The sequence below is a fragment of the Elephas maximus genome, chromosome 2, assembly GCF_024166365.1.
Source record: "Elephas maximus indicus isolate mEleMax1 chromosome 2, mEleMax1 primary haplotype, whole genome shotgun sequence".
Classification (NCBI taxonomy): Eukaryota; Metazoa; Chordata; class Mammalia; order Proboscidea; family Elephantidae; genus Elephas; species Elephas maximus.
In genome coordinates, this window is record NC_064820.1 from 94,573,387 (window position 1) to 94,586,690 (window position 13,304).

Sequence of the window (13,304 nt, forward strand, 5' to 3'; positions counted from 1 at the left end):
TCCATTTTCCTGAGGTTTGATGAAGTTATACATGTTTCATATGCTATTACCCACTTGGGTGTCTCTATTTGTGAGGTGCCCATTTTCTATTTTCTAAGATCTATTGTTTTAAAAGGAAACCCTGGTGGCATAGTGGTTAAGTGCTAAGGCTGCTAACCAAGAGGTCGACAGTTCAAATACGCCAGGCACTCCTTGGAAACTCTATGGGGCGGTTCTACTCTGTCCTATAAGGTCGCTACGAGTTGGGATCAACTCGATGGGTTTATTGTTTTAAAATATATATATAATTGATTTGTAAATGTACTTTGTATTTTCTGGGCATGAGTCATTTTTGGATATATCTATTGAGAACATTTTATCCTATTCTGAGGTTGCCATTTTATTCTCAATCGTATTTTGATGAACACAGGTTTTTAATAGTCTAATTCCAATTTTAGCACTTTTGCATTCAATTTAACAAATCTTTGCCTAGTCAAAAGTCACATGTAGATTAGATCTGCAATCCATGTGGAATTAACTTTTGTGTATGGTTTAAGGATCAAAATAAACTTTTTTCCATATGGGTATCAAACTGACCCACCACTGTTTAATGAAAAGGCCATTTCTCACACTTAAATCCTCCAGGTTTTTCTTCAAGAGTTCTTGGGCCCTCTGCATTTCCGAATGGATTTTTGAATTCACCTGTTAATTGCCACAAAAAATATCTGCTGAGATTTTGATGGAGGTTGCATTGAAATTATATATTAACTTGGGGGAGAATTGATACCTTTACAATATTGCTTTCCAAGTCATGATCATGTTCTATTCCTCTATTTAGAAATTTTTCAATTCCTCACAATAACGTCTTGCAGTTGCAGTGTAGCGGTCTTGCACATCTTTTACTTTTAGGCATTACGTTTATTTTTATGCTATTTTCAGTGGCAACATTTTAAAGTACAACTGATTTTTTGACTTTATGCCCAGGAACCCTGCCAAATTCACTTTTTAATATTTTAGTGGGTCCTTTTGGACATTTTAGGTACACAATTGTATCATCAAATAATGAGTTTTGTTTGTGCTTTCTGATTTTAATGCCTTTTTTGTCTTGCTTTACTGACGAGGACCTCAGCGCAAAGTTGAATGAAAGTTGTCATAGTAGGGATCTTTGTCTCATTTCTGAACATTGTTTTCAATATTGCACTTCATGATTATGATATTTGCTGTTAGTTTTTGGTAGGTCTTCATCTGATTAAAGATAAAATTTTTTTCCCCCTCTATTTCAAATTTTCTAAGACTTTATTATGAATGGTTGTTGAATTTCACCAAATGTGTTTTCTGAAACATAAGGTTTAGGCCCACACATTTTTCACTTACCTTGAAAAATTATGTTGTGTTCAACTGTCAAATTTCCCTCACTAACCTACAGTAAAGCCTACTCGGTTGTGATGCATTACTCTATATATCACTGGATTTGATTTGCTAATATTTTTACTAAGGATTTTTGCATCTACCATCATGAGATTGGTTTTTAAAATTCCTTTCTTGTAATACCTTTATCAGGCTCTGGAATCAAGATTATTCTGCCTCAAAGAGAGGAAGTATTCACCCTTTTTCCATTCTGTAGAAGAGTGTGTGCTGTATTAGTGTTCTCTCTTAATACTTCATTGTGCTTTAGGTGAAGGTTTACAGAGCAAATTATTTTTCCATTCTACAAACTGTACACAAAGTGTTCCTTGACACTGGTTGCAATTTCCAGTGTCAACACTCTCCCCATTTCTGCCCTGAGTTCCCCATTCCCTCTGATCTGGTCTTCCGACCGCTTCCTGCCTTCTCATCTATGCTTTTGGGCAAATGTTGCCCTTTTGGTCTCATATAATTGTTTGTTCTACGGAGCACATTCTTTTCGGGTGTTACAGTTTATTTTATAGGCCTGTGTATTGTTTGGCTGGAAGGCAGTTTCCCAGAAAGGCTGAAGTTCCAAGTTAAAGGGGTTTAGTATAGGGGGTTCCTCCAGTCTCCAGTGTTACTTCTTGAATTACTGGGCAAAATTCACTGATGAAGCCATAAGAGCCAGAAGCCCTCTGTGGGTAAGTTTTAATAATGGACTTAATTTCTTTAATAGCTATAAGGCTATTAATATTTTCTATTTCTTCTTCTTCCACTATGGTATGTTGCCTTTTTCAATAAATTTGTTCATTAAATTGTCAAAAATGTTAGTGTAAGCCTGTTCACAATACACTTTTTCAACATTATAAAAAAATTTCAAAAATACAGCCAGGTTCAGAGAATTTTACAGTGAGCACACATACACATGCACACTCTACTTGGATTCTACCATTAGTATTTTATTATACTTGTTTTATTATGCAATTATCCATCTATCCATTATACATAGTTCTAGCAATCTATTAAATTTTTGGTGCATTTCAGGAGAAATTACAGGTATCAATACACTTTCCCTAAATAAGCATGTATACAGTTAACCAGAGTTTAATGTCTTTACAACTTATTTTCTTTTGAGGAAAAATTTACATTCAATGAAGTGCACAGATATTAAGTGTACATTTGCTGAATTCTGAGTCACATACACGTGACCCAAACCTTATCAAGATGTAGAACTGTTATTCTAGAAAGTTCCGACATGCTCCATCCCAATCTCCGCTCCAGCACACCCCCAGAGGCAACCATTGTTCTAATTTTATTAACCAGATATTAGTTTATCTACTCTAGAACTTCATATAAATGGAATGTATATGTACTCCATGAGTAATACTCCCTTGCACAAATATACCAACTGATGAACACCTGGGGTTATTATGAATAAAGCTGCTATGACGACTTGATAAGTCCTTATGGATGTTTTTATTTCTCTTGTGTAAACACACAAGTGTATAATTGAATAGGACAGGTATATATTTTACAAGAAACTGTTAGAATTTTTTCTAAAGTGGTTGTACTGCTTCCAAAGTGGCTACATTTCAACAAGGTATGAAAGTTCCAGTTGCTTCACATCCTTGCAAACATTTGATGGTGTCAGAATTTTTCATTTTAGCTATTTTGTTGGGTGTGTTATTAGGTTCTATTAAGTCCATTTCTGACATACAGTGACTCCATGTGACAGAGTAGAAGTGTTCCATAGGGTTTTCTAGGTTGTAATCTTTAAGGAACCAGATTGTCAAGTCTTTCTCCTGTGGAGCTCCTGGGTAGGTCTCAATCACCAACCTTTTGGTTAGCAGCCAAGAGCTTAACTGTTGTGCCACAAGGGCTCCTTGCTGGGTGTGTTTAAAAAAAAAAAAGTTACTATCAAGTCAATTCTGACTTATGGTGGCCGTACAGGACAGAGTGGAACTGCCCCCTAGAGTTTCCAAGGAGCAGCTGGTGGATTCAAACTGCCACTTTTTGGTTCACAAACGAGCTCTTAACCACTATAACGTACTGTGGTTTTAATTAGCATTTCCCTGATGACTAATGATGTTGCGTGATTCATTGTTAAAAAATAACACATGAATGGAAGCAAGCCTCTGCATGGATTCTGGATGGGAACAAATTAGAACCACAAGCTGGGGGCTTCAACTTCCAGCCAAAACAGAGCAATAAGGACCAGACGTATTCTTACCTTACGGAATTAAAAGACTGAACAAATTACACAATGTTTTCAGGCACTGACCAACACACAGCATAGGTCAGTGACCCCTGAAGGAAGATGAAAATGAGGGGAACTCTTATGCTTGCACCAGCTTACTCTCTGGAGAGAATGTCTAAGCCACAGCACAAGGGGGATAACACTCACAGATTCCGGTGATCTTCTTGAGTTGAGAATTCAGTGAAACCAAAGCAATCAGAATTAACAGGGCAAAGTACCAGGGAGGAGAAAGGTGCAGAGTGAGCGAGCTCTAGAAATCTTCAGAGGTTTCCCTTGAGTCTTCAGCAGAGTACTAGTCTACACATGAGGTTAGGAAAGAACCACCAGGGGATGGGGGGAAACAGGCAGAATAATCCTTGGGGCTAATACAGGATGGGGATGGAGTATCCAGAGGATATTGGCTCAGCAGTGGGTAAAAATTAGCACTAAATTTAAATGATGCCCTGGTTTTGCCTAATGAAGCTTAAAAGAAAGCCTCATAAAAATAAACATTTTCATAACTTATTATCTCCTTATATCTTAGCTACATCTCAGAAGGAAGCTCAAGAAATACAAAAACACTCTGTACCAAACAAGGTTAAATTCACAATGTCTGGCGTCCAGAGTTTTCAGGCAGGTAAACGAGCAGGGAAATATGACCCATAATGAGAGGAAAAACCAATCAATAGAAACAAGTTCCAAATGACACAGAAGAGTCAGTAGACAAAGACACTGAAACAGCTCTTATAACTAGGAAAGTAAAGCATGAGCACACTGAGAGACATGAAAAAAATAGGAAAAGATCCAAACTGGACTTCTGAAGATAAAAAAGTAAAACAATGTCTGCATGAAAAATACACTAAGATAAACACTAGATTAGACATTGCAAAAGATCAATAAATGTGAAGAAAAACCAAACCAAATTAAACCCATTGCCGTTGAGTTGATTCAGACTCATAGCGACCCTATAGGACAGAGCAGAACTGCCCTATAGAGTTTCCAAGGAGCAACTGGTAAATTTCAACTGCTGACCTTTTTGATTAGCAGCCACAGCTCTTAACCATTGCACCACCAGGGCTCCAATAAATGTGAAGACAAAGCACTAGAAACTATCAAAAAAACTAAAAAAAAAAAATGAATTGAGCATTGGGACCATTTCAATTTTTTTTTTGCTTTACAGACAAAAAAAATTTTTTTAATTGCTTTACAAGCCAGCAACTAATACAGCTGAATAATAAACATATTTCTAATTTCTCAAATGAAGAGACAAGACCAGAATGTGTTCATCTACTTAAAATGCATTTATTAAAACTGAATCCATAACTTCTGCCAAGAATTTTAATATTCTCAAGCAGAATCAATATTTAAAGAGACAAAGACAACTATTATCAAATTTACTGCAGATGTCTGATTATATAATTGAAAGTCCTTTTATACTTGATCCAGGCAAGGATATTAACTGCATGTTAGGTATACGGTCGCTATGAGTCGGAATCAACTCGAAGGCACTGTTTTTTTTTTTTTTTAAGGTAACTATTCTAGGCACTTTTAAGAACCCAACACCATTTTCTTTCAACGCTCCTCTGCAGAAAAAGCTGTCGAGAAAATAGATATAAAATCCAACAATGCACAGCAACTTATGCCTCATTTCCATTTCTTTTCTCTGGATGGAAAAACTGGTCAGTTCTTAACTTGGTCTAAGATGGAAAGCCACTGATCTGTGAACCTCAGTGCAGCTTAGCTCAAAAAACATGAGGAAAACTATACCCACCCAGGCTCATCACAATTTACTAAGGGTTGAACATTTTTTCACGTGCTTTTAGTTGAATTTTAATAACCTACTCAACGTTTTTGCCCATTCCATAAGCTTTATTTTAAAACACCCATTCTCTCATATTTTGCATACTTTACCTCAGGCTGTGATTTGTTCATTTTCTTAGGTTTTTTTTTTTTTTGGAGAGGAAGTTTTTTAAGGAAATCCATTTTATCATTTAAAAAATTTTATGGTTGCTGCTTCACGTCCTAATAAACCTTTGTCCAACCCTAAAATTACAGTTACTCTCTTATGCTTTCCTCTGAAAGCTTTAACAGTTTTAGCTTTTACTTGTACATCTATGGTGCCTCTTGAATGAATTTTTCTGTATATTGTAAGGTAGGGATCAAAGTTTATATTAGAAAATGTGTACATCCAATTATTCTAGCGCCAATTGTTGTAATGACTTTCCCCATTGTATTGCTTTGACATCTTTATCAAAAACCAAATTACTGTATAAGTGAGTCTATTTCTCACAAATAACTAAGCATTTGACTATTAACCCAAAAACTGACAGTTTGAACCCACACAGAGGCACCTAAGAAGAAAGGCTTCAGAAAGGTCACAGCCTTGAAAACCCTACAGAGTGCAGTTCTATTCTGCATATATGGGGTCAGCATGAGTTGGAATCAACTCAAATGGCAACCGGTTAAGGTCCCTGGGTAGCACAAAAGGTTTGCACTGGGCTACTAACCTAAAGGCTGGTGGTTCACACTCACCCAGCAGCACCACAAAAGAAAGGCCTGGTAATCTTCTGTAAAGATTACAGCCAAGAAACCCTATAGAGCAGTTGTACTTTGCAACAAATGGGGTTGCCATGAGTAGGAATCACCTCGGCAGCAATGGGTTTGGTTTTTTATTCTATCAATCTATTTGTCTATTCTTAATGTTAGTAACTCACTATCTTAATTACTATAACTTTACAGTCATCAAGTCCTCCAACCTTGTTCTTCCATTCCAAAATGCTTTGGTCATTTTAGGTATTTTGCATTTCCATTTAACCTCTAGAATCAGCTTGTAATTTCTGTAAAAAGATTGGTGGAATTATGATTTATTTGGGGTATTTAGTCCACTTAATCTAATTGCTGACATAGGTTTTCTACAACTTTTGATCTCATTGTCTTATCTGTCTTGTGTTCGTTTTTCCTGTCTTTTGAACTAACATTATTTCATTTTCCTCTTCTATTTACTTATTATAATTTTACTGATTGAGATTAGTGTAACATCTTGTTTTATCACAAATACAAATGGTTCTTTTTGCTGCTTTCCTGATATTGCTAGAAATTTACAAATCTTTTAAGTTCATTTACCCCCTTCCATTTTGCATTGTGTTGTCATGAACTTTAGTTCTATTAAAATTTTAAATGCCACATTCAATTATTGTTTTGTGATCATTTATTTACTTGCATATGTACAGTTGTCTTTCATTCCCTTCTGCATTCCATGTCTCACCTGGGATCATTTTCCTCATTACGCAGAAATCCCTTATTAAATATTTTAGTACCATCCTGTTCAAAACAAATTCCCTCTATTTCTCTTTAAAAATCTTTATTTCACTGTCATATCTAAAAGGCACAGAATCCTACAGTGGCAGTTTTCTTTCAACATATTGAAGATCTAGTTCCATTGTTTTCTGCTTTCCATTATTTCTGTTGAGCAGTCAGTTTAAGTCTTATTGTTACCCCTTGAATATAATGTGCCTTTTGTTCCCTTTGACTGTTTTTAAGATATTCTTTGTCTTCAGTTTTCTACAATTTTACCATGATGTGTCTAGCTGAGCTCTTCTATGTATTTATCCTGTTTAGAATTTACTTTTCTTCTTGAATCAGGTTTGCAAAACTCTTGTCCATAATCTCTTCCTATGCCCTTTCTCCCTTCTTCTTGAATTCCAATTATCATGCCAAATCTTTGCAGCATGGCCCATGTCTCTTATACTCTTACCTGGATTTATTTTTCCATTAATTAGTCTCTTTGTGCTTCAGATTTGGCATTTTTAATTGACTTACCTTCCAGTCCACTAATCTTAATGGCCTGCTATGTACAATCTTTTGTTAAATTGGTCCACTGAATTTAATTTTAGATACCATATTTACCACTTCTACATTATTCGTTTGAATTCTAAAAATAATGTTCTTATGAAAGACTCCATTCTTTTTCATATTTATCTCTTTTAAACATGGTTGTTAAAATCACTGTCTACTTCTATTGAATGTCTCTCCATTATGAGTTACATTTTCTTGCCTCTTCATACATCTAGTAATTTTCAATTGTATGCCAAATACTGTTTATAAAAACCACAGAGGTTTTTTTCGATGATAGAGGGCTTTCTTTTTTACTATTTGGTGGAATGAAGAGTTCACCACCTAAATCCAATCATGGTTTCAACTGGGTCAGGGTTGGGCTGTAGTTTTAGTTTTCAGTCTACCTTTACTTCATTCCTGCTTCTATGCCTGTTTTTCCTGGGCTTTCAATTTGACCCATACTGGTTGGTCTCCATTTCCTTATTCCTGACAGTGGAAGATAAAGGCCTTTCAGAGGCCTGCCATCCAGCTTCTCAACTATATTTTTATGCAAATAATGTGTGTGTTTTATATATATATATATATATATTTTGCTAACCACTCCCTCCTCCCATGAGATATTTTTGTAAGCATGCTATGCTAAATTTTTTACACATCGCTGTAAAAAAACCTAGCACAGCAGACCTATGAAAATACCTCACAGAGGGAGGGCATGGTTGGCAAAAAATGTATAACACACACGTTATTTGTGTAAAATATGGTGGTCAGTTCTCATTATTCACAACAGTTATGTTCTATAAAGTACCTATGAACACTGAATGAGCAAATAATGAACCCCCTTATGTGTTAGGCAATTCAAATTTGTCATTGCTATGCACATGCTCATGCCCACAAAAGTGCTGCAAGTACTGATTTTGAAGTTACAAACACATTTTAGCAAGCAGTCAAATTCGCAATACAAATCTGTAAATAAGAGGATCAACTGCAGTTTCAAAATCTGGCAAATCTCTTGAAGGAGCAGACCAGGTTTGTTCCTTTGACAGAGCCCCTCCCCTGTTTGGCAATTATTTCCCAAGTACCATACTGTGACGCAGTGAAATACATTGTATGGCCCTACTAGGTATGGCCTTGTGACTCCCACAAAATGGGTGGGACTATGCAAATAAGTTGCTTGTGGCCCACCGAGGGGATTGGGCAGCCTGCTAATAATGCAAATAAGTGCCTCTAGCACATGGTGGCAGAGCTAGGCTTGCTGACCCATGAAGTGAGAAAGCTGAGTGTTTTCGTGTAGGAAGCTTTCTGGCAGAGTGGGGTGTCTCTGGGCACTGATCAGCGAAGCTAAAGAGCTTTGTAACACTTGCCCAATCACGGCAGAGGCCAGGCTGAGGGCCGAGAGAGACCTGCCTATAGACATGGCTGAGAAGCTGTCCTGACCAAATAACCGTATCCTGAGTCACTCCTAATCCTGAATTGTAACCTGTTACTTCCCTAACAAATCCAGTAATTGTGAGAAGAGTCTGTGAGTTCTGTGTAGCCAATGCAACAAATTATCAAAACCAGCAGAGAAGTAGAGTGCCACGGGAGGGACAGCTGGTGTCAGAATTGGTAAAAATGTTGGAGGATGGAAGTATATCTGATGTCCACATCATAGGAATCAGCGTTGGGCTGATGTTGATGGCGATTCTCTCTCCCACTCTTAAAGTTAGATGAGATCCGACACCATGCCATTTTTACACAAACCTTGGGAGACTTCACTGTCTTTTAAAATGACATGCTACCTTTTTATTTAAATATATTTACAGCAGAAAGCAGCAAAGTAGTGTATTAACTGGGTTGCCTCTAGTCCTGTTATTAGTACAAAATTACATGTTATCCTATTACAAAACACATTCATTCATAAGAATAAACAAACAAAAAAAAACCAAACCCACTGCTGTCAAGTCGATTCCGACTCATAGGAACCCTGTAGGACAGTAGAACTGCCCCGTAGGGTTTCCAAGGAGCGCCTGGTGAATCTGAACTGCCAAGCTCTTGGTTAACAGCTGTAGCACTTAACCACTACGCCACCAGGGTTTCCACATTCATAATACACTGTAAGAATTCTTTAAAGAATATTTCCTGAATCTTTTCTGAATTTGTTTTTGAACCATGTAAATGTTTTACATATTCAAAATTAAGTTAAAAAGCCAAACTTTAAAATCAAGAACTGGGGGGGGGGAATCTTCATTCATTTCAAGTGAATTTCAGACACAGTTCTCAGGCTGTACATATTTAGTGTGCTATACTTATTCTGTGGACAAAACACACAGACACAAGATAAACACAAAAGCAAAAAAAAAACACAAGGAATTCTTGACCTTCAGAGTTTTTCTTCCTTATTAGTAATATTGGTGCTGTAATTTTAATTAAAATTTTAAAACTATGGTAGGGAGAAGGGAGACAAGAACTTACGATGTGAAGATGCAAATTTTGAATAGTAATGCTCTGCTAGCTATAAGTCAAAGAGAACATCCAAAGACACTCCTTTGGTAAATGTTTATTTTACAACTTGTGAATGATAGCAGTTTGATACCTATTTCACTATATTTCAATGCAGTAATATTGAAACATAACCTAAGCATTCATTCCAGGGTTTAAAACCATCACAACAGGATCGAACATACTTAACTACAAAAGAGCCCATTCTACCATTAGGGTTATATCTAAAAATTTTGCATACTTCAGTCAAAATTCTGCATATTTTGCTGAGGTGAGCCAATTTTAAGATTACTTTTCACTTTTAGTATACCACCTATTTATACTGACCAAATGAAATATAACCTGTCTGAATGCTTTCTTTTTTTTTTTTTTTAAATACAAGAGCCCAAGTGTGCCCAACTGTCAAGCTGCACATGTGGAAAACTGGTCAGAAAATAAACTGTCATAGTTATTAACAAACGGATCTTAAGGAGTTTGGTAAGTGCTTGCTTACCAATATTACAAGTGTTTGTATTATTAAAGTTCTAGCTTCATCTTTTGGAGAAATGACCACCAAACAATACATGCAGTTTTTTGGGGGGTGAGGGGGTGGGGGGGTGGGATGGGGGTATAGAACACACTAAAGAGCTTCCTGTGATAATGGAAACTTTGGATATTTGCCCTGTCCAATATGTTAGCCTTTTCTTTTTGACATATAAATGCTTCTTAGTAAGCTGTGGGTTTCTGTACTGAATACTAATATGAATAGCTTTCTTATTAAGATCCACTGAAATATGGCTAAAGATGGTTATCAATTCTTTGACATTCATTCTGCCAACAGGTAGGGTCTGCCCTCCCACCGCTTTTTTCAATCTGTGGTCTTTGATTGCACTGACCAATAGCCTACAGTGCCAAATCTAGTACTTCTTTTTAAAATGGCTGGCAGGTTCTACCTTTGCTCAGAAAGCTCTATACCACCTGACCAAACCATTTGGAGTGACCACATTAAAAAGGTCCTGATAAGCAGAATGGGAGGAGAAGGGGGCTGAGCCCAGCTTTCTAGCCATCTCTACCAAGGGATCAGGCATGTTAGTGGAACCCTTTTGAACATCCAGACTAGTCCAGTTGAATACCAGTGAGTAACTCCACTTTATACCATGTGGCAGAATAATCACCCAACTGTGTCCTGTCCAAATTCCCAACCTACAAAATCAGGACATAATAAAGTGGTTGTTCTAAGTTATTAAGTTTTGGAATAGTTTTTTTTTTTTTTTTTAAACAAAGCAAAACTGGAACAAATGACAATAGCTTTTGGAAGAAAAACACATTTAAGATTTTCCTTGCTTTGTCAAAATGTTTCCACCATATTAGAGTCCTTCAGAAGCATAATCTTTCATTTTCTTCTTATTAGTTGGCTTTAGTAATCTAACATCATGATTGGACCTTATGTGACTTAATAAATTTATTAAAATTGGAATGCCAGTGTATACTAAAATAAATAATTTTTAAATGACCAAATAATTTTTTGTTTTACTACTAATTGGTTTTATTTTTCAAATAAAATCTCGTTTATTCCTAAAACTCAGTTCTTTCTCTGATGTTGATATTTGCCTTCCTCCCTGACATAATATTAACTTTAAACATCAGCCACTTATCCAAAATAGGTATTTGGATAACCTACCATGGAGTTCTGGAGGGCAGTGGTTAAGAAAGAGCTTAGCTGCTAGTCAAAAAAATCCACCAACCGCTCCCTGGAAGCCCTATGGGGCAGTTCTACCCTGTCCTATAGGGTCACTATGAATTGGCATCTGCTCTATGGCAATGGGTATTATAATGATAGTAGTTTAAATATGGGGGGAGGAATTACATCTCATGTTCTAAGGAATTATCAAGAACAGAAATGAAAGAATATACATATAGAATTACAGTAATTCCTGTGTTTTATAGCTACCTACTTAGTTTAGTTTTACTGCCATGATTTCAATTTTTTAATCTTTTAGAAATGTGCATTCCTATGTATAAATTGTTTCACTGTAGAACACAGAAAAAAAAGTATTTCAAATAAACAAAACAGATGCTAAAGCTAGTTTTTGTTGAGCACTATTTTAAAAAAATATCCGTATCTTATTCCTTTTTAATACTTCAGCAAGATACTTAACATACCCAAACTGTATTACACTTTTAACGTTTTATATAATTTGAAATTGTGGTAAGATGTGTTATCCAAATTTGTCCTCCTCAGCAGAATACCTGACAGATTGAAGAACTATGGGTGAAACTTATTTGCTAAATGGATACATCTGTCTTGGGTCCTGCAACTTTTCTGAAATCCTTTCAGCTGTCAAAAGGTCTACTGAAATAAAATGTAAAAATGTCCAAATGAAGTAAAAAAAAATGAACACCTGACAGAGAATCATAAAAAGTGGACTCAGGAAATTATATTTGTTGCATGCTTAACTGTTTATCAGCAAACGGCACTAAATTCAATGGCTACAATCTTTCCTTTACAACACGCCAACTGAATATATAATACTTTTATATTTTTTTAATTTCCCTTAGTGACCTCACTATTAATCAAGTCCCAGCAATCGGGGTGTTTTGTCTACCAATGAAACACAGCAACTTAAGGAAAAAAACAAACAAAAACCACTATGATGGTCCTCATTTCCTTCAGTTTTTACTCTGAAATAATCTTCTCAGTAAGCTTTCCCTAGACACACTATTTAAAATTTTAACTGTACCCCTGCCCTTCAACTACATATTCCCCCTCCCTAATTTCGCTACTCATCAGCTTTATTCACTATCTAACATATTCTATATTTGACTCATAGTCACCTTATTCATTGTCTGCATCCCCCCCAGCAGACTCTAAGCTTCTGGAGGCCAGAAATATTGCTGTTTTATTCACTGCTGTATTTAGGCGCATGGAACAGATTCTGACACACGACAGACACTCAATAAATACTGAACAGATAATTAAATGAGCACAAACTAAAACAATCCTGGAGAAAACACCCTTTGTGAACTCATTTTCAACTAATAAGAAACGAATGTCCTCTCAGTAACATGACTTCTAACTAGTCCTGAAGTGAAAAATACTTACACATTTTTCTCGTACTAACCCAAAGAGAAATCCACATCAAACTTGGAAATATAGAACCACACATTTAATCTAAACTCTTCATTTTACAGATGATAAAACTGACGTCAACTGTGATGGTGACAATTCAGTTTTATTTAACTAGCATGGGTTGAATGTTCTAATAAGTGGGACAAGGGGTATAGTTAATGACAGAAATCAGTTGTGAATGACAGAAATGGTTGTGAAGACATGTTTCCCAATTCTTAGATAAGCATTCTTTTCATAAAATTACGCTACTTCATTTAAGAAAATGAACTGTCTTTTGCCAAA